The following is a 20,833-nucleotide window of genomic DNA, read 5'->3' as shown; positions in this document are numbered from 1 at the left end:
TTCTGTTGGCGTGCGATGGCCGCGAGGGGGCTCATGTAGACGTTGAAGAGGGTGGGGCTCAGCGAGGATCCTTGAGGGATGCCGCAGATGACTTCGGTGGCCTCTGACTTGTACGGTGGTAGACGGACTCTCTGTGTCCTTCCGTCGAGGAAGGAGATGATCCATTCCAGTGCCTTCTCCTGGATTCCGACGTTGCTGAGGCGCTGCACTAGGGTGCGGTGGCAGCCAGGGTCGAATGCCGCTGAGAGGTCTAGGAGGATGAGGGCCGCTGTTTCTCCGTTGTCCATCAGGGCTCGGATGTCATCGGTGGCAGCGATGAGGGCGGTCTCGGTGCTGTGGTTGGCTCGGAAGCCAGACTGTGAGGGGTCGAGGGATCCATTCGTCTCGAGGAAGGCGGCCAGCTGTTTGTTGACGGTCTTCTCGATGACTTTGGCTGGAAACGGGAGGAGCGAGATGGGGCGGTAATTCTTGAGTTCGGTGGGGTCCGCTGTTGGTTTCTTCAGTAGAGCGCTGAGTTCGGCGTGCTTCCAGCTCTCCGGGAAGGTGGCGGTGTCAAAGGAGGTGTTGATGATGTCCCGCGATGACAGCGTCGGCCTTGTTGAAGACGTGGTGAGGGCAGGGGTCGGTTGGAGATCCGGAGTGGATGGAGTTCATCATGCGGACGGTGTCTTCGGTGCTGATCGGAGTCCAGGCGCGGAGGGTGGTGGTGGGGGGCGGTGGTTCGGTCGTGGCGTGCGTCGGTTGAGTGCTGAAGCTGTTGTGTATGTCCGCTATCTTGTTGTGGAAGTAGGAGGCGAGGGAGTTGCAGAGGTCTTGCGATGGGGTGATGTCGTTGGGGTTGGAGAGCTCTTTCACGATGTTGAAGAGTTCCTTGCAGTTGTGTGCGTTGTTGTCCAGCCGGTCCTTGAATGCAGTTTTCTTGGTGGCGAGGATCAGTTGGTGGTGCTTCTGGGTGGCAAGCTTGAGGGTGGTCATGTTGTCCGGTGTTGGTTCCCTTCTCCAGGCTTTCTCGAGGGCTCGGCAGTTCTTCTTGGAGCTCTTGAGTTCGTCGGTGAATCATGGGGCCTTCTTGCTGCCGGGTCTGCTGGGCGGGGTCCTCAGTGGGGCGAGTTCGTCCGCGCAGTTGCTGATCCACTTCGTGAGGTTGTCGGCGGCCTGGCTGGGGTTCGCTGAGCTGGCGGGAGGGTGCTGGCTCAGGGAAGCGGCGAGCTGGTCGGCTGTGATCTTGTTCCAGCTTCTTCGAGCAACCTGTTGCTGGTGGTGGTGGATCGTCGTTCTTCTGAAGGTGAAGTGGACGCAGCTGTGGTCCGTCCAGTGGAGTCCGGTGGCGTGGCTGAAGGCGATGTCTTTGCTGGATGAGAAGACGGTGTTGAGTGTGTGTCCGGCGAGGTGGGTGGGGGTGGACACCAGCTGCTTGAGTCCGAGGTTGGCGAGGTTGTCGAGCAGGGTGATGGTGTTGCGGTCGTTGTTGTTCTCCAGGTGGAAGTTGATGTCCCCCAGGAGGATGTAGTCAGCGGAGGGGAGGGCATGCGGGCTGACGAAGTCGGCGATGTCCTCGCTGAATTGTGTGCGTGGTCCCGGCGGTCGGTAGATCAGGGTGCCTCTGAGGGTGGTCTTCGGGTCGGTGTGGACCTGGAAATGTAGCTGTTCGGCGGTAGTCAGGGAGTCGTCGGTGTTGGTCGTGATGTGGATGGTGTCCCTGTGGATGATGGTGATGCCTCCTCCAGTCTGGATGTCGCGATCTCTCCGGGTGATCTTGTATCCCTCTGGGATGGCGATGGCGATGTCGGGCGCTGAGGAGTCGTTCATCCAGGTTTCCGTGAGGAAGGCAACGTCAGGAGCTGTGGTGTCGAGGAGGTTCCAGAGTTCGATGGCGTGTCTGTGGACGGAGCGGGTGTTGAGCAGGATGCACTTGAGGTGGTTGCTGCTGGTGTTCGGCTTGGCGGGTGCTGGTGCGAGGCCGGTCCGGATGCAGGTGAACTTGCAGGCGTGGCAGCTGAAGGGTCCGTGGGTGCGTATCGGGGTGGCTCAGTAGCATCCCGGGACTCGGCCGGTGTTGAGCGCGTTGAGGGTGGCGGCGGTGTACGTCCGGCGGGTGGGCTGGGGTCCTCGGGGGCCAGGGGTCCTGGCACTGGGCGCGGTCCAGGCACGGACGGGCGCAGACAGGCTTACCTTTGGCGCACCTTCGGCGCTCAATCGGTGCTCCCGCTGCGCGCGTCCGCTGCGCGGTCGCTGAGGGGGCGACATAAGAGGGGGACGGGAGGGCGGGTCAGCTGGGCTAGGCTCGCGTCAGGGCCAATGGGCCGGTGGTGGGCGGGGCCACAGGGGGCTAGCAGTGGGAAAAAGTGGCGAGCGGCCGGCACTGCAGTGGCTGGGCCGCTCGGGGGCTGGGGGGGTGACGGCATCAGGGAGGCTGGCAAGGATGCGGAGAGGCAGGTGATCAGCAGGCGTGGGGAGCAAGGGGGTGACCCGGCCTTGAGAAAGGCACAGCGTCCAGAAGTCAGCAGCGGCCCGTGCTCTGACAGGACTTCTCCGGTTCAAATCAGTGTCTGATACGCTCTCAAAGCTACACTGGCTTCCTATTGACAAAAGAATCCATTTCAAGACTATGTGTCTTGCTTTTAAAATCCTGAAAATGGACTCACCCCCTATGCTCTGCCCCTTGATGACAAGGTATTCTCCTCGCAGAGCTATTAGATCGATGGGACAGTGTCTGGCTGTAGTTCCTCGGGTAAAGCTAGCTCTGACGGGAGGACGTTCCTTCCGCTATCTGGCTGCAAAACTCTGGAATGCTCTACCACTGCAGATCCGGAGTTTAAATGACCTTCTGGCTTTTAGAAAGGCTATCAAGACACACCTTTTCTGTCAGTAGTTGGTTGTGTTGTGCTCTCTCTGTTGGCTGTGTTTGCTTTCTCTCTTCTGATCAAGCGCCGGGACGCCCCTTTGCTGGGGCAGCCGTGCGCTATACAAGAAAGTATAACATAACATAACTGATTCCTAAATACTGAATCGGTAAAATTCGGTATTTAGGAATCGGTAAAATGAGAATACCTACATCTAGCCCTAAGTTCAATGGCGATAATATACTTCTTTTTTTCAAGTGTCTGTGTACAATTAACATGGGGTCACGCACTGTGCAATAGTTTGCTACTGTGTGTGTAAATATTTAACAAAGACCCTCTGTATTGTATTATAAAATTTATAAGTGGCTTCATAGCTCTAAAGAGGCCAATTTGCATGGGGATCCCGGCACAATTTCAGAGTACATGGTTTATAGGGTCCTGGATATAGTTTGGCCTATATGGGAGGGGTTGGGTGAGGTTGAAAGTCATGCTTAAAACATGGAGTGACAAGCGACTCTCTATATAGTCATAAAGGGGTTGCAGAGAGTGGGAAAACAGGAGGAGCTCCAAATATTTCCTGCTTTTTGGAGTAGTTGGTTTCCTAAAGTTGAGACTGTCAGATCTCTTTGCATGTGTATCAGTGGAGGCCACCAGGGAGTACATACGTGCTACCACTCCTGATTTATGCAGAAGATACCTGATTGTTTCAGAAAAAAGTGATGCCAGTGTTCTTTTCTCCCTCTTAAAATTGCCACAAATCGTTTGCAAGTTATGGGGAAGTTGAAGCCCTGAAATAGTTTTGTCTAAATTTCCCTCAGTTCTGTTTCCAAATGTTGGCATATATGAGAGTATGTTACAGAGTGTTCAACCAGAAGTGACAGAGGCTCAAGCCCTGGAGACATTGATAAAGAATCAGGGCCAGTGAGATAACTGTAAATGGGTTAAGGCCTATTGATGTACAGATGCACCTCAAGAACAAGGGGAGACGTGTGCAAGCGCTCATATTTGGTTAGCTGAGCAGAGGCTACACAACATTTTCAAGGTACATGTTTCACCTACTCTTCGGAGGCCGGAAGTGGACACATTTTAAGCAGCTGTCCTCACCCAGGCCCTCTTATGTTACCTAGGAAGGTGAATTCTATTATGGCCATTGCTCAGGCCGGAGACAGATTGGCACCCTCCCTGCACCCACCTGGATGAGACACAAAGTGCTTGGAAGGTGACTAATCTGGCAAAAGAATTAACCCTCCAGACAGTAACCATGCTTGGTTGTTTTTGCTGCTGGGTAGACATAGTCAGTGCAAAAAGAGATGCAAATCCCTGACCAACCAGTGAGTACATATCTTTTGTAGACACTTCGGGGCATATTATCAAGGGGGTTTATCTCCGCTTTTTTGGCTTTAAAAGCCAAGAAAGCAGAGATAAATTTATCTCCCTATTACCTAGCTGTCGCTAACACCAGTTAGCGACAGCTATTTGGAGATAGCGACCATCTTGGGCCACGCTTTGCATGTCAGTGAAATTTATCACTAATGACATGCAAAGTGGACGTGCCAAGATGTTAGCGACTGGAAACAGTCGCTAACCTCGCTATCTCCTATTACCAACTTTTGGAGATATTCGCGCTAAGCGCGAATATCTCCAAAAGCTAACACCTGCCCCTGAGCATTTCTTAGCCATGTTATCCAATGGTAGGCGGATAACATGGCTAAGAGCATTAGCTCGGTAATGCTTGAATATCACTGACTTTTCAGCGATATTCATGCATTTCGGACGATTTTTATCGCTTAGGAGATAAACCTTGATAATAGCAAGGTTCCTAAGCGATAAAAATCGCCACAGCACGGCGATAAAAATATTGCCGCTAAGCCAACATAGAGATAATTATCACTAGTTGCTGGTAATATGCCCCTTCATTTGTAACTTTCCTTGAACAGCACTTTGATTCTTCATTTAGCGCCAGATTCAGAATGTTTTATTGTCAGTAGCTGTTGCTTACTCCTGAGTTTCTACAACTGAAAAAACGACTTTCTTAACCACAATTTGCTATGTCTCTGTCTGTTGTCTCCATTCGTAGTTTGCATGAAAGTTGGATACAGAAAGTTTTAGGAATTCAAATACATTTTCATAATAGAGATACACTCTAATGAACTCTTCAGACCGTCCCATAAAATTCCCAGCAAACGTTGTGCTTTAGACACAGGTGCATTTTTGCAGTGGCGGCTCGCCGAGGGAATGCTGTGGGCGGTGAGGCAAGGAAGGAGCAGATAGGGGGGAGGGGGGGTAGTAGAGTACGACATACGACGGACAGGAGTAAGGTAAGTAATTAAATAAATAAAACAACTTACCTTGCATGCGCTGCATCGCTAACTTGGTGATGCAGCAAGCGCAAGGTAAATTGTTTTATTTATTTACTTGCTTACCTTACTCCTGTCTGTCATATGTCGGACTCTACTACCCATCCACCCTGCCCCTCTCCCGCCCCGCAGCACTCCCTCGGCGAGCCGCCACTGGCAGTTTGTCTCTCTGGTCACTATTTTAGTCATTTGCTTTAAATCAGGTGTACCTGTTATTTTTTCAATTTCTGTGCCCTCAGTGCCATGACCACAGGTGGGCAGCCTCTCTTCCTGTTGCCAAGTAATCTCAGAGGGAGGCACCTGCTGAAAATCTAGCTACATGTCTTGGAAAAATATTGCAAAGATATTAAATATTAGCAAATGCACTCGTCAAATAAACACATTCATGAACATCTTGAAAACTAAACGGCTCCTATAAAATAAAGTACAACATTCGAAAATAACTTATAGTTTCATTGCCCACCATTTTGACAAAAAGGGGGAATAATCCATTGCCCTTGAATGACCAACAGACTCTAAGTATTCCAATGTCCATAAAGCACACTGTTGCAGGGAGGCCAACAACAGTGTCATGATGTGATGCTGGGAAGTGCAGTGGTTCTGAAACCTTTTGATTTCTGTGGACCCCCACCCCCATTTCAATATTTTTTTTCTAAAAGAAAGTGCGAAATGCTGTTTCCTAGCAAAATATTCTGTTTTTTTGTTACTTCAATGCATGCTGTCTTTTTTTTGGGTGTACACCAGTGTTTTATTTGAGGACAGCAATCCTGCATATGGGGCTCCTTTTGCTGCCCTTCTGCTGCTCCCACAAGTCAAGATAAGGATACCAGCTAATTTTAGCATCCAATTTCACATTCCTTCTCATTTTCATCATTTGCAGAGCATTTTAACTATTCAGTTTTGGTTTTAACATGTATATACTGTATTCATCTGCTAATATTTACTTTCCTATACAGCTGCAGACCTCCTGAGTATGCATCACAGACCCTCAAGGGTCCACGGGCCACTGGTTAAGAATCACTGGCCTAGTGGATAGCTGGATTCACACAGCCTACCGAAACTTTCATGGAATATATGGGGTACAGAAGACAGCTATCCCAAGACTGGGTAGCTATGATATTTTGTGTTTTCAAGAGTCCTGACTGTGTGAGATACCCGAATCTATAGATGGCTTTTTTATGCTTACTAATGAGGCAGTACAAATGAATCTAGGGCACCCCTCAGGGAGGTTGATCACGTTGGTATCAACAAAAAGAGCCAATAAAATAACTAATTTAAAAGTGAAATGTAGGTGACTATTAGCCTGCCAGGTAGAACTGTATAGTGGTATGCGAGCAAGGGAACTAATAGTAGTGATCAACGTATATATTCAGCCAGGTGCAATAATAGATTATGAAAAACAACTGAATCTGCTAGAGAAGGACCTAGACCCTATTAGTACAACAAAAGCACCATATCTGGTAATGATTTTAGGAGATTTTAACCTTAAACTAGATCCTACCCATAGCGATAAACTTTTTAAAGACCGTTTAACCATTGCACAAGTACCGGCAGCAAACTTTGCTGGTGTTGGCAACTCAGCACGAGATAAACACCTAGTAAGATTCCTTGGGTCCATAGGATTATTCAGTGCCAATGGACGGTTGAATACTGACTGCCCTGCAAGGAAGACATTCCGCATAGGAAATCAGAATTGCCCAATTGATTACGCTTTCATAAACGCATGATATTTAAAGGAAGTAGAATGATTTGAAACACTGCAGTGTGAAGGTAGCGACCACTGGCGCTTACATTTAGGGAAGGGATACCTGCCCTTCACGGAGACACTGGGAAGCAGACGCCGTGTGCCACAGTAATTGAACTCTACTAAGCTTGCAAACCGGCTTGCAAACCGGCTTAACAACTCGCCGCACCCGCTCCGCGGGTGCCGCTTCGGCCAGGTTTCATAAGCGGGCGCTGAGGAGGCTTGTCAAGGCGGCTGGGCGTGAGGCTAAGCGGGGCTGCGAGCGTGCAGGGACTCCAGCAACCAGGAGTCCCTGCGAGACCAAGAAACAGCTGACGGTCCGCTCTCCCTGCTGGCCCGCCCCCGCCCACTACAGGAGGATAAAGACCCGCCCTACCATCGTTCTGTGGGATACCTGCCCTTCACGGAGACACTGGGAAGCAGACGCCGTGTGCCACAGTAATTGAACTCTACTAAGCTTGCAAACCGGCTTACCAACTCGCCGCACCCGCTCCGCGGGTGCCGCTTCGGCCAGGTTTCATAAGCGGGCGCTGAGGAGGCTTGTCAAGGCGGCTGGGCATGAGGCTAAGCGGGGCTGCGAGCGTGCAGGGACTCCAGCAACCAGGAGTCCCTGCGAGACCAAGAAACAGCTGACGGTCCGCTCTCCCTGCTGGCCCGCCCCCCGCCCACTACAGGAGGATAAAGACCCGCCCTACCATCGTTCTGTGGGATACCTGCCCTTCACGGAGACACTGGGAAGCAGACGCCGTGTGCCACAGTAATTGAACTCTACTAAGCTTGCAAACCGGCTTAACAACTCGCCGCACCCGCTCCGCGGGTGCCGCTCCGGCCAGGTTTCATAAGCGGGCGCTGAGGAGGCTTGTCAAGGCGGCTGGGCGTGAGGCTAAGCGGGGCTGCGAGCGTGCAGGGACTCCAGCAACCAGGAGTCCCTGCGAGACCAAGAAACAGCTGACGGTCCGCTCTCCCTGCTGGCCCGCCCCCCGCCCAATCACTCTCCCCATATAATAGACGCCCACTCCCGCAGCGCGGGACGCAGCTCGGGGCGAAGAGCGGGCAAAGAGCGGGCCGTTTGAGGCCGTTCGAGGACTGAGCGGACTGGACTGGCCCATCCTCTTTCGCCCTTCAAACTACTGCCACCTCTTCTCCCTCCCACTCCTAGTGCTACTGGTTTCCTCCTTTCTCCCAAGGTATGAGTTCTAGGATGACCAGGAGCAAAGCCTCTAAAGGTGGCCATCCGATTAGTGGCCCCATGGATGATTTTATTACTCGCACCAACTTTGCTATAGATCAGGAGATATCGAAACTTCAAGCCCGGGTATCCCTAGAGTTGGGCGCTGCTAGAAGACTGTCGGAAATTATTGCTACTTCCAAAAAATCCTCCCTAGGTTCCATAGCTGTAGCAACCACTCCAGAGCGAACTACCATTCCCCGATGTGTAGTCACACAGGCCGAGGTCCATCCGACCCCGCTCCCTCCCACTCTTACTCCACCCTCCGCCCAACTACCCAAACCAAATGAAGTGAGTGTACCCGCTACTTCTTGCACCCAGAATGCTATCACTAAATTCCCACCCCCGGTGACATTCAATGCCCCTAGTGCAATCCTACCTAAACGGAAACATCGCTCTCGCTCCGCTTACTCGCGGAAGAAGGCGAAGATTGTGGTCTCACATGATTTGGTAAGGTTAGATGGTGTAGCTAGCATTACTCAAGATGTTCAGGTCCCTGTGGTACAGCCCGTAATGGAGGGGGGGGGGGGGTCGGGTCAATCACTGAGCCAGCCACTGAGCCGGCCAACTTGATTTCTGAAGTTGAGGGTCTGCGGGTGGACGGGCTGGGCAATAACGATAGAGAATTCATAGATCTGGTGTGGGAAACTTTAAAAAAACTCCTCTCTCCTCTAGATCTCAGACTCTCACGGATCGAAAATAATTTACTCGAAATGGAAAAGAGCATTATTGCTCTTGCCACTCTCGGCCTGAGAAGTCTTGAGAATAAGGATGTTCCTGGTGCTAATACAGCACCTTCAGTTCCAACACCACAAGCCCATCAACCTCTCCCTTCAACCACTATTGCACGCCCGGTCCCCAAACCAAGGACTGTGCCTGTGGATCAAATTCCAACTGCTACAAACCTCAAGGCTCCTAAACGTGCCCCTACACACCACCCTGCCAATCCCAAACCTGGAGTCACCCCCAAACCTCATCCCGGTGATAAGGCCTTCCAGCCTACCCAGGACCCCCCAGTAAAGAGCAACTTTAGAGGGGGTTACATTGACCTCCCACCGGAGGCCAATGATTTTGTGGTTGTCCTGACGGGTGTTCCCCAGATTGGTAGTGACCAATATGAGAATCATTGGTCCTTGAAAAATAAAATAATGCATTGGCTTAATGTCAATAGACCAATTCCCAATGGCCATAGAAGTAGAGTCTTGATGGTGCGCAGAACCCCATGGGTGTGCCCAACGAGGAAAAGCAATCCTGGGGATTGTATAGTTGTAACATTTGACGATCCTCACACAGCGCAGCATATTTGCTCGTGGCCCTGTAGTGAAGGGTCCTCTGTTATCCCCAGGCCATTGTCCTTCTTCTATCCTCCACGCCCTACATATAACCAATCAAACAATTGGTCATTAGTTAACCATCAAGCTAGGAGAAGCCGCCCTAACAATCGTGTGGATCCCTACTCACACTGGAATGGCTTCCCTACCTCAAATAGATTCGGAGGCCTTGAGGAAGTAGATTGACTTTCTAGGCACCCTGGCTTCCACACACTGGGGAATGAACAACCACTGAAAGCTGAAGGGCCCTCTGATTCCCCTCCTGGTGGTAGGGATTCCTTAGTTATTGACCTCCCTTCTGACCTGGTCAGATCATCAAGCAGCCCATCCCTAGAGGGTGGGTTGATAACTCCAACCAAGCTAGTTCCAGCAGATATGACTCCAGGTGATTCTTGCCCGTGTGGTAGGGAGGTCCAGATGGTTCCCTCACGTACCTCACCCATGCCTTCCACCCAGGCCACCCCAGCACCAAACCACTCGCTGGAGGATACTATGGCCTCTAACACCCTTCAAAATGAGCCCTTAGATAGGCTTCCTTCAGAGGCTGTGTTTTCCACACTTGAACTTTCCAACTCCGTTGCTCATTCTCCTATTGAGGTACCACTGTTAAAGATTGTAAGCTGGAATGTGGCAGGGCTTGTCCGTAACCTTGATAATCCAGAATGGAATGCGTTCTTAGAACCCTATAACATCTGTATCCTGCAAGAAATATGGTCCCAGGAACCAAAACATAGGGTAGGCTTCGCAACCTATTCTGTTCCAGCTCTCCAGCAAAGTGGATCCAAGGGCCGCCCGTCGGGAGGCCTTCTAATATGGGTCAGCATTGCTTTGGGCCTAAAAGTAAGTTCTAGGCCCACTAAATCTTCTGACCTACAGAGAATCTCAATCCACTGTGAAGGGGGAAGGACGCTAGAGGTTTTTAACTTGTACCTGAGAGGCGCCAGAAATGGGTCATCAAACCTACCATTGACAGGCCTAAGTAACGACCTGGCTGCTTGCAAAATTGACTCCTATGTTCTCCTTGCAGGCGATTTCAACTGCTGTTTCGAACCATTGGCGAAGGAGGACATTTTGGAATCTTTTGATGAGGACACAAAGAGAGGAATCCCGATTCTGACTCTCGATCCAATCCCAAAATGGACGCAAAGTGCGATAGACATCAACGCACTTTGCATGGAGCATAATTTGCGCTCTACAAATGGTCGTTCCAAATCGGATCCTGGAGGTGCCCATACTTATAATAGGACAGGCTACACCTCCAGAATTGATTTTATCATGTTGAACTACAATCTTTGGCCTCTCCATCAAGATATGGAGGTTATTGTGTCTTCTGACAGCGACCACAACCCCCTCTCCTTAACCCTCACCTCCCCGTGGCAGACGAAGAAACAGGACAACCCCCTTCATATCTGGAAATCATCCCATAATATTGCACCTACAAACTGTAGCAGGCGTCTGAAGTGGGCTAAAGTCAAAGCAGATGAGGGTAGACTGATGCAAGCTGGGGCCATTCTGTCTGTGGTGGAGTCCCGGCTTGACGCCCTATGCTTATCCAGCCCAAACGTGTTACCTTTATTTACAGAGACCATAGCAGCGCTGAGCGAATTGTTTGTTATCCCTCAAAATAAGGTTAGGACTGCAGCTAATAGTATCCCTAAGGTCAGAGATAAATGGTATTCCGCCAAATGCAGAGCTGCGAAGGGGGAGCTCATCTCTGCAGTAAAGAACAGGGACTCAGCGACTATCAGTTCCGCAAGGAAATCCTATAAAAAAGCAGTGTCTGAGGCGAAGGAGATTCATGAAAATCACTTTTGGCGGGAGCTAACTGAGGCTAGCAATAGGAAGGACTCAAAGGGGTTCTGGGATCTTCTAAGAGCAAGAAACAAGCCCATTGATCAGCAGTTAACCTGCAACATTCCCGGCGATGTTTGGTTTGCCCATTTCTCCAAACTATACTCTGTTACACCGGGGGAAACTCCCTGTCCAGGCTCCTTGATCAGCCCAACAGTTATTCCTCTTGTCATCGACGATCCTTTTACCACCCAGGAAGTCGAAAGGGCAATTGGAGGTATTGTTTCTAACAAGGCTCCAGGTCCTGATGGGATTCCAGGTGACCTCCTGAAGTCCTACCCAGCAGTATGGGGCAGATTAATTGCTACACTTTTAAATGAGGTTTTATTGGGAGGCTCCTTTCCTGACTCTTGGAGAGGCGCAGAAGTAGTGCCAATCTTTAAGAAAGGCAGCAGGGACGATCCAGCCAACTATCGCCCCATCAGTTTGCTGGATTCAACCCAAAAGATGGCAGGAAAGGTGGTACTGGGCAGGATTCTGCAGTGGGTTGACGAGGAAAAGATTCTGTCTGACTTCCAGGCAGGATTTAGATCAGGGACAGGCACCATCGAGCAGACATTCCGTCTCCTAATGCTATACTGGAAAGTAGTGGTGCTGGGAGGGGGCAGTCTGTATCTAGTCTTTATAGACTTGCGTACTGCCTTCGACCTGGTCCCACGGTCACTACTTTGGAATGTCCTCGATGGATTAGGCCTACCCCCCTATTTGCTGTCCCTGCTCAGAAAATTCCACGAGGATAACTTCGCCCAGATCAGATGGGGTGTCCAGGGAGAAAAAACATCTCGTATCCCAGTAGACAGGGGCGTCCGCCAAGGGTGCGTGCTTGCCCCCACTCTGTTCTCTCTTTATGTTAACGGAGTGGTGGAGCACCTTCTGCAACATCCTGCAGATGCACCTACTCTGGCGGGCATAAAAGTCCCCACGCTCCTGTTTGCGGACGACACCCTTCTGATATCCAAATCTCCAGCGGGCATCCAGAAACTGCTCACTACCTTTAAATCCCTCTGTGACTCCAAGGGACTTGCAATAAACATAGGCAAGACAAAATTCCTTGTCCTCAACCCCCCCAAGAAATCCGTTATTCCTCCTGTCTTAGACTCTATCCCCCTGGAAAGAGTCAAAGAATTTGATTATTTAGGAATACGTCTCAGCGATACCATGGCCTGGAAAGCACACCACCAGAAGGTATTCCTGACTCACAAAAGGGCTACTGGAGCCTTGCTTAAAGAACAGCTAGCCTCATCTCTAAAACCAATTGGAGCACTGATTGATATCTATAGAGCAAGGGCAGTAAGTGCAGCCCTGTACGGGGCTGAACTATGGGGTCTGCAGAGAGTCGATACCCTGGCCCATCTTGAAAACAACTTTCACAAAGATCTGATGAGGCTACCCCACAGTACCCCTACAATCCCTCTCATGTTAGATACAGGCACTCGTCCAATCTGTGAGCAAGCAAAATTGCGTCCTTTGCTACTCTGGTCTCGGATATGGAATGTCCCTGAACTGTGTAGCTACGCTGATGCCCTAAGAGATCTTTTGTCGCTTCCAGGTTGTAATAAGGTACCCTGGTTGAGGGAAGTCAAACGCCTGCTCTATGAGCTGGGTTTGGGAGATGCCTGGGTCAACAAAACTGCACCTCCCAAACAGTTTCTTAAGAAGGTGTATTGGTTATGGGTAGATAATAAGAGAATGTCCAACCCCAACCATTGTAAATCTGTCGCCCAGTTCTTGCTGGTTAAGGAGTTCCCTTATAGGGAACCCTATCTGGACTTAATCCATAATTCTGGAGACAGATCGCTGTATTTTAAATTCAGGGTGGGTGTGCTCCCTTTACGATTGTTTACTTCCTCTTGGAACCCTCCGCTCCAAACGCTTCCGTACTGCCTGATCTGTGTTGCAAGGGCTGAGTCTGTCGCCCACTTCTTGTTTGAGTGTATTATTTATGCAGCGCCAAGATCGAAATGGCTAAAGCCCTTGTGTAAGAGCCTGGGAACTAGATCACATGTCGAAGCCCTACGTATATTGCGTTCAGATGCACGTCCGTTCTTTGCATGTTGCATGGCTAAATTCCTAGGCTGGGCTTGGCGCATAAGATCCTCAAGAATGTTGCTGCTCCAGTAAAGTGTCCCCTGAAAAAACTGTATTTCAAGCTGGTGTATATATGAAGAATGATATCCTTATCTGCACACTTGTTTTTACAGTTTTTATTCTTTAAATCTTAAAGTACTATATTGTGTATTCTGTACTGTTTTTAATTGATGTTGTATTGCTTTTATGATACGTACTGTATCGAAATAAAGTATTACTGCTACATTTACTAATAAAGATGGAACAAGAGTTGGAAAGAGAAAAAGTGGTTCCCTTTCAGATTGAATATTGTAGACGTATAACGTCTACAGGGCAGGGCTGTGTTCTTGCCCTATTGTTATTCTCCTTATTTTTATCTGATTTGCCTAATATATTGAGTAGGGCAGGTGGTGTAAGCCCCAAGATGGATGGGGTCCATATGTCTTGTCTGCTATATGAAGATGACTTAGTGATAATGGATATGACAGAGTTGGGCTTGCAAAAAAAACCTGGATGTTTTTTACAAATATTGTCCAAAAACATGCCTCACGGTCAACCTTGAAAAGACCAAAATAATGGTATTGGGAAAAAAGAAGAGCTCCCTGTACTAGAAATTGGAAGAGGTTAGGGTGGAATAAGTGGGTAGATATAAATATTTGGGTATGTGGTTCGACAATAAGTTAAAAGGGAGGGATCACTTACAGTCACTTATATCAAAGGCACTCTCTTCTGTATGGGGCCTTAAACAATTCAAGCAAAAGTATGGAGGCCCCTCTCTGTGGCCAATTCAATCGGCTTTTAATGCATTTGTACGCCCACAGTTCCAATATGACATAGAGGTCTTATGTGTGGGAGGTAAATCGGATTGGAACTTAGAAGAGGGTAAATGCGTCAAACAGCTCCTTGCACTCCCCTTGTCAACAATGATACATGCTGTACGAGTGGAATGTCATCTTACAGCCTAGAATTTCCGGGGTATGCAAGCAGTATTGAATTTTTGGTAGAGAATAAATGGAGAGGGGCCCGCTAAAATAGCAAACCTCTGTAAAAAAGAAATAGAGGTTAGAGAACTAAATTAGGCATCCCAAGCTAGAATTAGGCTAGATAAGTTGTGCGTCAACCTATCTCTAGGACGAGACCTATGGAGGTTGTGGCAGCAGATTTGCAAGTCGGTATTGCGTGCTATTATTCATACGAAGGCCTGAGAGGAAGATTTGGGTTTTTTGAGGAGTAAACCGTCCTCCCGGTTCTTGATAAACGGGTGGACCAATGATCAAACATTCCCCTATATTGAGACCATGCCTAACCCAAAACATAGAAATATAATCTTGAAGTTTAGAGTGGGCCTGAACCCATGCAACACTGATTGGAAGATAAAATCTGCCATTATGAATGAACAAGGTTATGCACATGTGGATTACCAGTAAATGTAACAGCCCACATATTCTGTTGGACTGCTTGTTATGTTATGCTATGTTATGCTAATTTATTTCTTCTATAGCGCTCGGCTACTCCGAGGAGCATCCCGGCGCTTTGGCGAAGAATTACAGCAAGTAAGACAACAACATAACAACTAAAATGCAGACAAAAGAGAGAGAAAAAAATTATTCAGTAAAAAGCCACGTTTTAAGATCTTTTCTAAAAACCAGGAGACTGGGAGCCTGTCTAAGGGAAAGTGGTAGTTCATTCCAAGCCTTCGGAGCTAAGTAGCGGAATGATCGACCTCCCATCCTTGTCCGCCTGATAGCCGGGACTGTCATCTTGGATAGACAAGATGATCTCAAGGGCCTACTAGGTACATATCGGGAGAGACGTTTCCTTATGTACTTGGGGCCAGTGCCTTGTAAAGCTTTGAATGCGAAAGTCAGGCTTTTGAAAAGAATTCTCTTTGCGATCGGTAACCAGTGTAAGGTGTTCAGTAGGACAGTGGCACCTGCTCTTCTAGGGAGCCCGTAGATGGCACGGGCTGCCGAGTTCTGGACTACTTGCAAACGGGTCAAAAGATATTTAGGTAGACCCAAGAAGAGAACGTTTGCATAGTCCAGTCGAGATCCGATCAAGGCCTGAACAATTATCTTCCTATGCTGAAGAGACACTAGAGGAAGAAACTTCCTCAGCATCCGTAAAATGCCGAAGCATTTACCTGAAAGGCACGAAATATGTGGCCCAAAGGACAGTTCACTGTCCACAATCACTCCCAAGTTTTTAGCCTTGAGAGACACATTGTCAGGGGGAAACATATCTTGTGGCCACCACGCTTTCCAGTCAGGTTCACAAGCGCATCCAAAAAAGAGCAGCTCCGACTTATCGGAATTGCACTTTAAGTCATTACACCTGAACCACTCAAAGACCGCACCAAGGCAATCCCTTATCTGTATGCCGTCGAATGACCCGCCCCTATCACAAGTGAATAGGAGCTGGGTGTCATCGGCGTAGGATACGATCTGGGCACCAAAGGACTCTGCGAATACCGCCAGAGGGGCCATAAAGATGTTAAACAGCATGGGGCTGAGAATGGAACCCTGCGGAACCCCCACCTCTAGCGGAGCCATATCAGCGGAGTAAGGGGGCGCCTAGATCATTTGCCGGCGGTCGGCCAGAAATTATTTAAGCCAATTCCACACACCGTTCCCCGAAGGCCGCTCTCCCAGAGTCTTGCAAGGAGGCGATCGCGAGGAACGGTGTCGAAAGCCGCCGACAGATCAAGAATTACCAACATGGCTTTTCCCCCAGAGCTTGTGGTTCTTAGAAGAACGGAAAACATTTTTAAAACCCCTTTTTACTGCCTATAAAATTTTTAGTAGGGTTCAAGCACTTAGCTTACTGACAAATAAAAGATTTTAAAATTTGACATGTGCAATGAGAAGATTTTTAATTGCAATACAGGAGTTGTTGAAGGAATTGGTTATATAATTTAAAAGGGGCAGTGTAGAAATGTGATGTTACCCATGTTTGGGAAAACCCCTGGCTCTTGTTATCTATGGTGGATGTACAAATGTATACCTAACGTATAAGTGATCCCTTACCCTTGCTGATGATGTATTAGGTACTCCCTATAGTCTGGTAGAGTTCCTTTTGTTGCTTTTATCAGGATTTTATTGTGTTTTATACTATTGTATGGTTATAGTGTTTGTATAATTTAGATTTTAATTGTATGTATTGCAGTACTTTCTTTTTATGGCCATATATGCCAAATAAAAATATAATAAACGAAATGAAGATGTTCCTCCATATTGGCACTCCTTTGGAACTGGTCTAAGGAAGGCGGCGTGTCTCCAGCTTTGTTGCTGAAGCTGTATAGATGTAACAAGGTACATCCAGAGATCTGTTTCTTCCCAGGTGTCAGGCCAGAAAAAGAGAGACTGGAGCAACTGGCCATAAATGCACTGCAGTATACAAACAACAACTACCTTTTTTTTAAAAATACTATGGAAATAAATATAAGTCGGTTAAACTACAGAGAAGGTAACCTGAACATATGAAACTATACACCTGCTTTATGTTGGCTAAGCTATACATGTCTGTATGTCAGTGAAACAAGAGCCAGGTGGCAGTAAAACATGTCCCCAGTGATTTCATCCGAGCTACCAACTTCCAGAGTGCATTCTGGAAATGAACCCTGAAATGAGTTTGTCTATTAGTACACCTGCTTCCTATTGGTTGGGTGTGGTGCAGGGACTCAATGGGGAAGCACCACAGATAAAGTAGATGTGATGGAGAACTGCCCCACATCAGTATGGAAGCAAACGGTACTCTTCTCCAAGTTGGCTAACAAGACCAGAGAAGCCTCATTTCATCTGGAGATGGCAGTAAAACAAAACTCAAGTACTCTATCTAATTTACTAGGTGATGTTGATTGGGTACTTGGAGCTCAGCTAACAAAGGATGAAAGACACAGTATAGCTGTAGCTCAAACAATGTTAAAGTTTCAAAGACCAATTACAATGTCTAGAAAAATCAACCTGCCTTTAAAAATCAGGAAAAGTAAGGGCTAGTGTTCCCTGACTGTAGTGGTAGCTTGCAGAACCAGGGAAAACACCAGCTTCAAACAACAAATTCTTCCTGGTATGGTCAACCCGTTGACAGTTCTCAGGAAACAAAGGGTCACACCATGAAACAAACATATCAATAGATCCTGGGGCTATTCCCTCCTTCTCACTCCCAAAGGTGGACATTTTCCTTAGACCTCCACACCTATGGGTCCTGCCAGACAATCTGCAGTGTCTCCCAGCTCAGGGTGTTATCACAGTTTCCAGAGGTCATATCAGCAGTCATATAAGCCGCTTAATGCCACCTTCAGCAGATAATGGCGATGTAGGCGGGAGTATTAGTACATATTGTGCTGGAAGGTGGGGAATGGTTAAAATGTCCTTACGTCCACACCAAAGCAGGTGCAGTAAACAGAGGGACTCTCTGGACGGAGAAGCAGAATCTTTTTAGAAAGTTCTTTCCTCAGCAAGGTCCTATCAGAAAAAAACAAACCCACATAAAAAAACTGTTATAAAAATGAGGACAAAGCGGCACACCAGCGTCGTGTTGATCAGGGTCTTTTATTAGGTTAAGACGTAGGAAAACCCGACCATCGTGAACGGGACCAAACGGGCAACTGCCAACGGTTGGACCGAACACTGGACATGTCACCGAGTCAGGCAGCGCGAGCACAGCGCGCGACGTGGACAGCGACACAGAGCACAGGGTGAATATAACATATCTCTTTTCCTTAAACAGAGAATGAAAAGAATGCAACAGAATAAATAGGACAAAAGCTCATAGTAACCTTTTGCAATGAAAAGGTGAAACGCAAAGAAAAACAATGCAGCATCGAAGACACTACTTACTCTTGAGAATGCAGGACAAGATAAAACAGACCAATCAACCCCACATCCTCCCTTAAACAGACAAAATTACACATAGTCTTTTAAATAGGCAGGAGCAACCCTACGGCGAAGAGGTCTGCAAACCCCATCAGCAACCACATTCTTAGAGATTTGAACTGAAGGAACAGACTTAACCCTTTTCTGGTAAAGTGCTACCCTGCGGAGGTTCCACGTTTGACCATTCTGCAACTTAACATAATTGCCAACTACAGACCTTACCTGGTAGGGCCCCCTAAATTTGTTGAACATCCTCTGATTACCGCCAGGTTTAACTTTTACCATGTCCCCTTCAGCTATTTTGGTAGAGACAGCTTTTCCCAGGATGTTGCCTCCCACCTTGTTTTTTTCTCATGTAGCCAAGTAGGAATAAGTTTTGTGCCTGGCACCCTCCCCCTCATGAGCTTAAATGGTGTTACAGACATGTTGCTATGAACAGTTGTGCGGTATGCCCACAGCATTTCTTTAATCTCCTTCTGTACAGAGCGGCCTGACGCTAAGGCGAGCTGCATAGTGCCCTTAACAAGCCTGTTTATTCTCTCACAAAGTCCATTCCCTTGTGGGTTGTAGAGCGACGTACGCAAATGCTTTAAGCCAAGAAAAACGAAATAATCCTCCATAATGGCAGAGGTAAGCTGCGTGCCATTATCTGTTAACACCATGGAGGGAATACCCTCACGTCGAAATATCTCATCAAGGACCTTGACAGTGGACTCAGCAGTGATGCTTTTCATGAAGGCAACCTCAACCCACCTGGAAGTTGAATCTACCAATACCAAGGCGAATTTCTCAGCATCTATTAGATCATGAAAGGGACCTATGAAGTCAATGCAGACCTTCTGCCACACACCATCGTCAGAAATAATTTTCCCCATGCCATCCTTACTTGCACAAACCTGTAACCTCTTTTCAGACTCCTTGCACGGCTGGCATTGCTCAACCCAACTCTTCACCTGTGCATCTACCCCCGGCCACCAAAAATCAGCTTTGACGCGTTTGCCAGTAAGGGTTTGGCCTAGATGGCCCTCATGCGCCAAGGCAATGATACGGGGTCTAAGGGATACCGGAGGTATATATTTTTCGCCCCGCACAAGGATATGCTCGCCCTGTAAAGAAATCTCATCCTGTAACTGAACATAAGGCCTAAGAGCAGGTGAGACCGTACTTTGCCTTGACACCCCTTCTTTGCACATCTTGATTAAGCCAACCATGACAGGATCTTTCCCCATTTCCTCAATCCATTCTCTCCTAGATATAGAACTGGGTAAATCACTTTCTAAGTCATCTAAAAACGCGACCACATTCTCGGTCACCAACTCCTTAGGCGGCTCTTTAGTGTCAGGTAATCTAGATAAACAGTCCGCAACGCTGTTGCACCAACCAGGTAAGTATTCTACATTACACGTGAACTCTTGTACACTAACAGCAAGTCTGGCTAACCTCCCTGAGCAGTTCCTAATTCCCCCAGGGGCTAAAACCTTCAACAGAGGCTTATGGTCTGTTCTGAGTGTGAACGTGATTCCCCACAAATACACCCTGAAGTACCGGGTTGCCCATGCAGCCGCCAATGCTTCACGCTCTATGACCGAGTAATTCCTTTCGGTCTCAGTCAGAGAGCGTGACGCAAATGCAACAGTGTTCTGTTTACCAACCCCTTTTTGTGTTAGGACCGCACCAATCCCAACAGAACTGGCGTCAACAGTGAGGATGGCGTGATATGACTGCACAAAACTTGAAAGAATGTTAGCATCTAATATGTTTTGTTTGATTAATAAAAAGGCATTCCTCTGATCTGCACCCCAAGTGAAACCTTTCCCTTTCCGCATGATGATTCGCAAGGGTTCAACCTTTTCTGCAAAGTTCTTTACGAATTTCGCATAGTACTCAACCATGCCCATAAAAGACCTTAGTTTGTCTTTGTCATCAGGTTCAGACACATTACATATTGCGCTTACAAGGTCTTTTTTGGGTTGTATACCAAGGCCAGACACGTGGTACCCCAGGTAATCTACTTCCTCAACAGCGAACACACATTTTTCCCTGCGCAATGTTAAACCAGCCCTTGACAGAGCAGTGAGAACTTTATCTAGAATAACATCATGGTCACCAACATCCAAACCATGAATTAGGATGTCGTCCTGGAAAAATACTACCCTTTCAATGTCTTTGAGTACATCTGTAATGATCCTTTGGAAAGCACTTGCTGCAGAGCAGAGGCCAAAAGGAAGTCTTTTGAATTGGTATGTACCCTCCGGAGTGATGAATGATGTAAATTGCTTTGAGTCCGGATGAAGCTTTACCTGGTGGTATGCACTGCGAAGGTCCAATTTTGAAAAGATCTTACCTCCACCCAAACTCAGGACAATTTCATTTATGTTTGGAAGCGGAAAGTTATCCATTATCACAGCTTTGTTAAGACTCCGCATGTCCACACAGAAGCGCAAGGATTTGTCCGGTTTCTGTGTGATCACCACTGGACTCAACCACTGTGTGGCCTCCACAGGCTCGATTATATCATCCTCTAATAACTGCTTGATG

This window comes from Lissotriton vulgaris, chromosome 6 (assembly GCF_964263255.1).
Source record: "Lissotriton vulgaris chromosome 6, aLisVul1.2, whole genome shotgun sequence".
Lineage (NCBI taxonomy): Eukaryota > Metazoa > Chordata > Amphibia > Caudata > Salamandridae > Lissotriton > Lissotriton vulgaris.
This window is presented reverse-complemented; position numbering follows the sequence as displayed.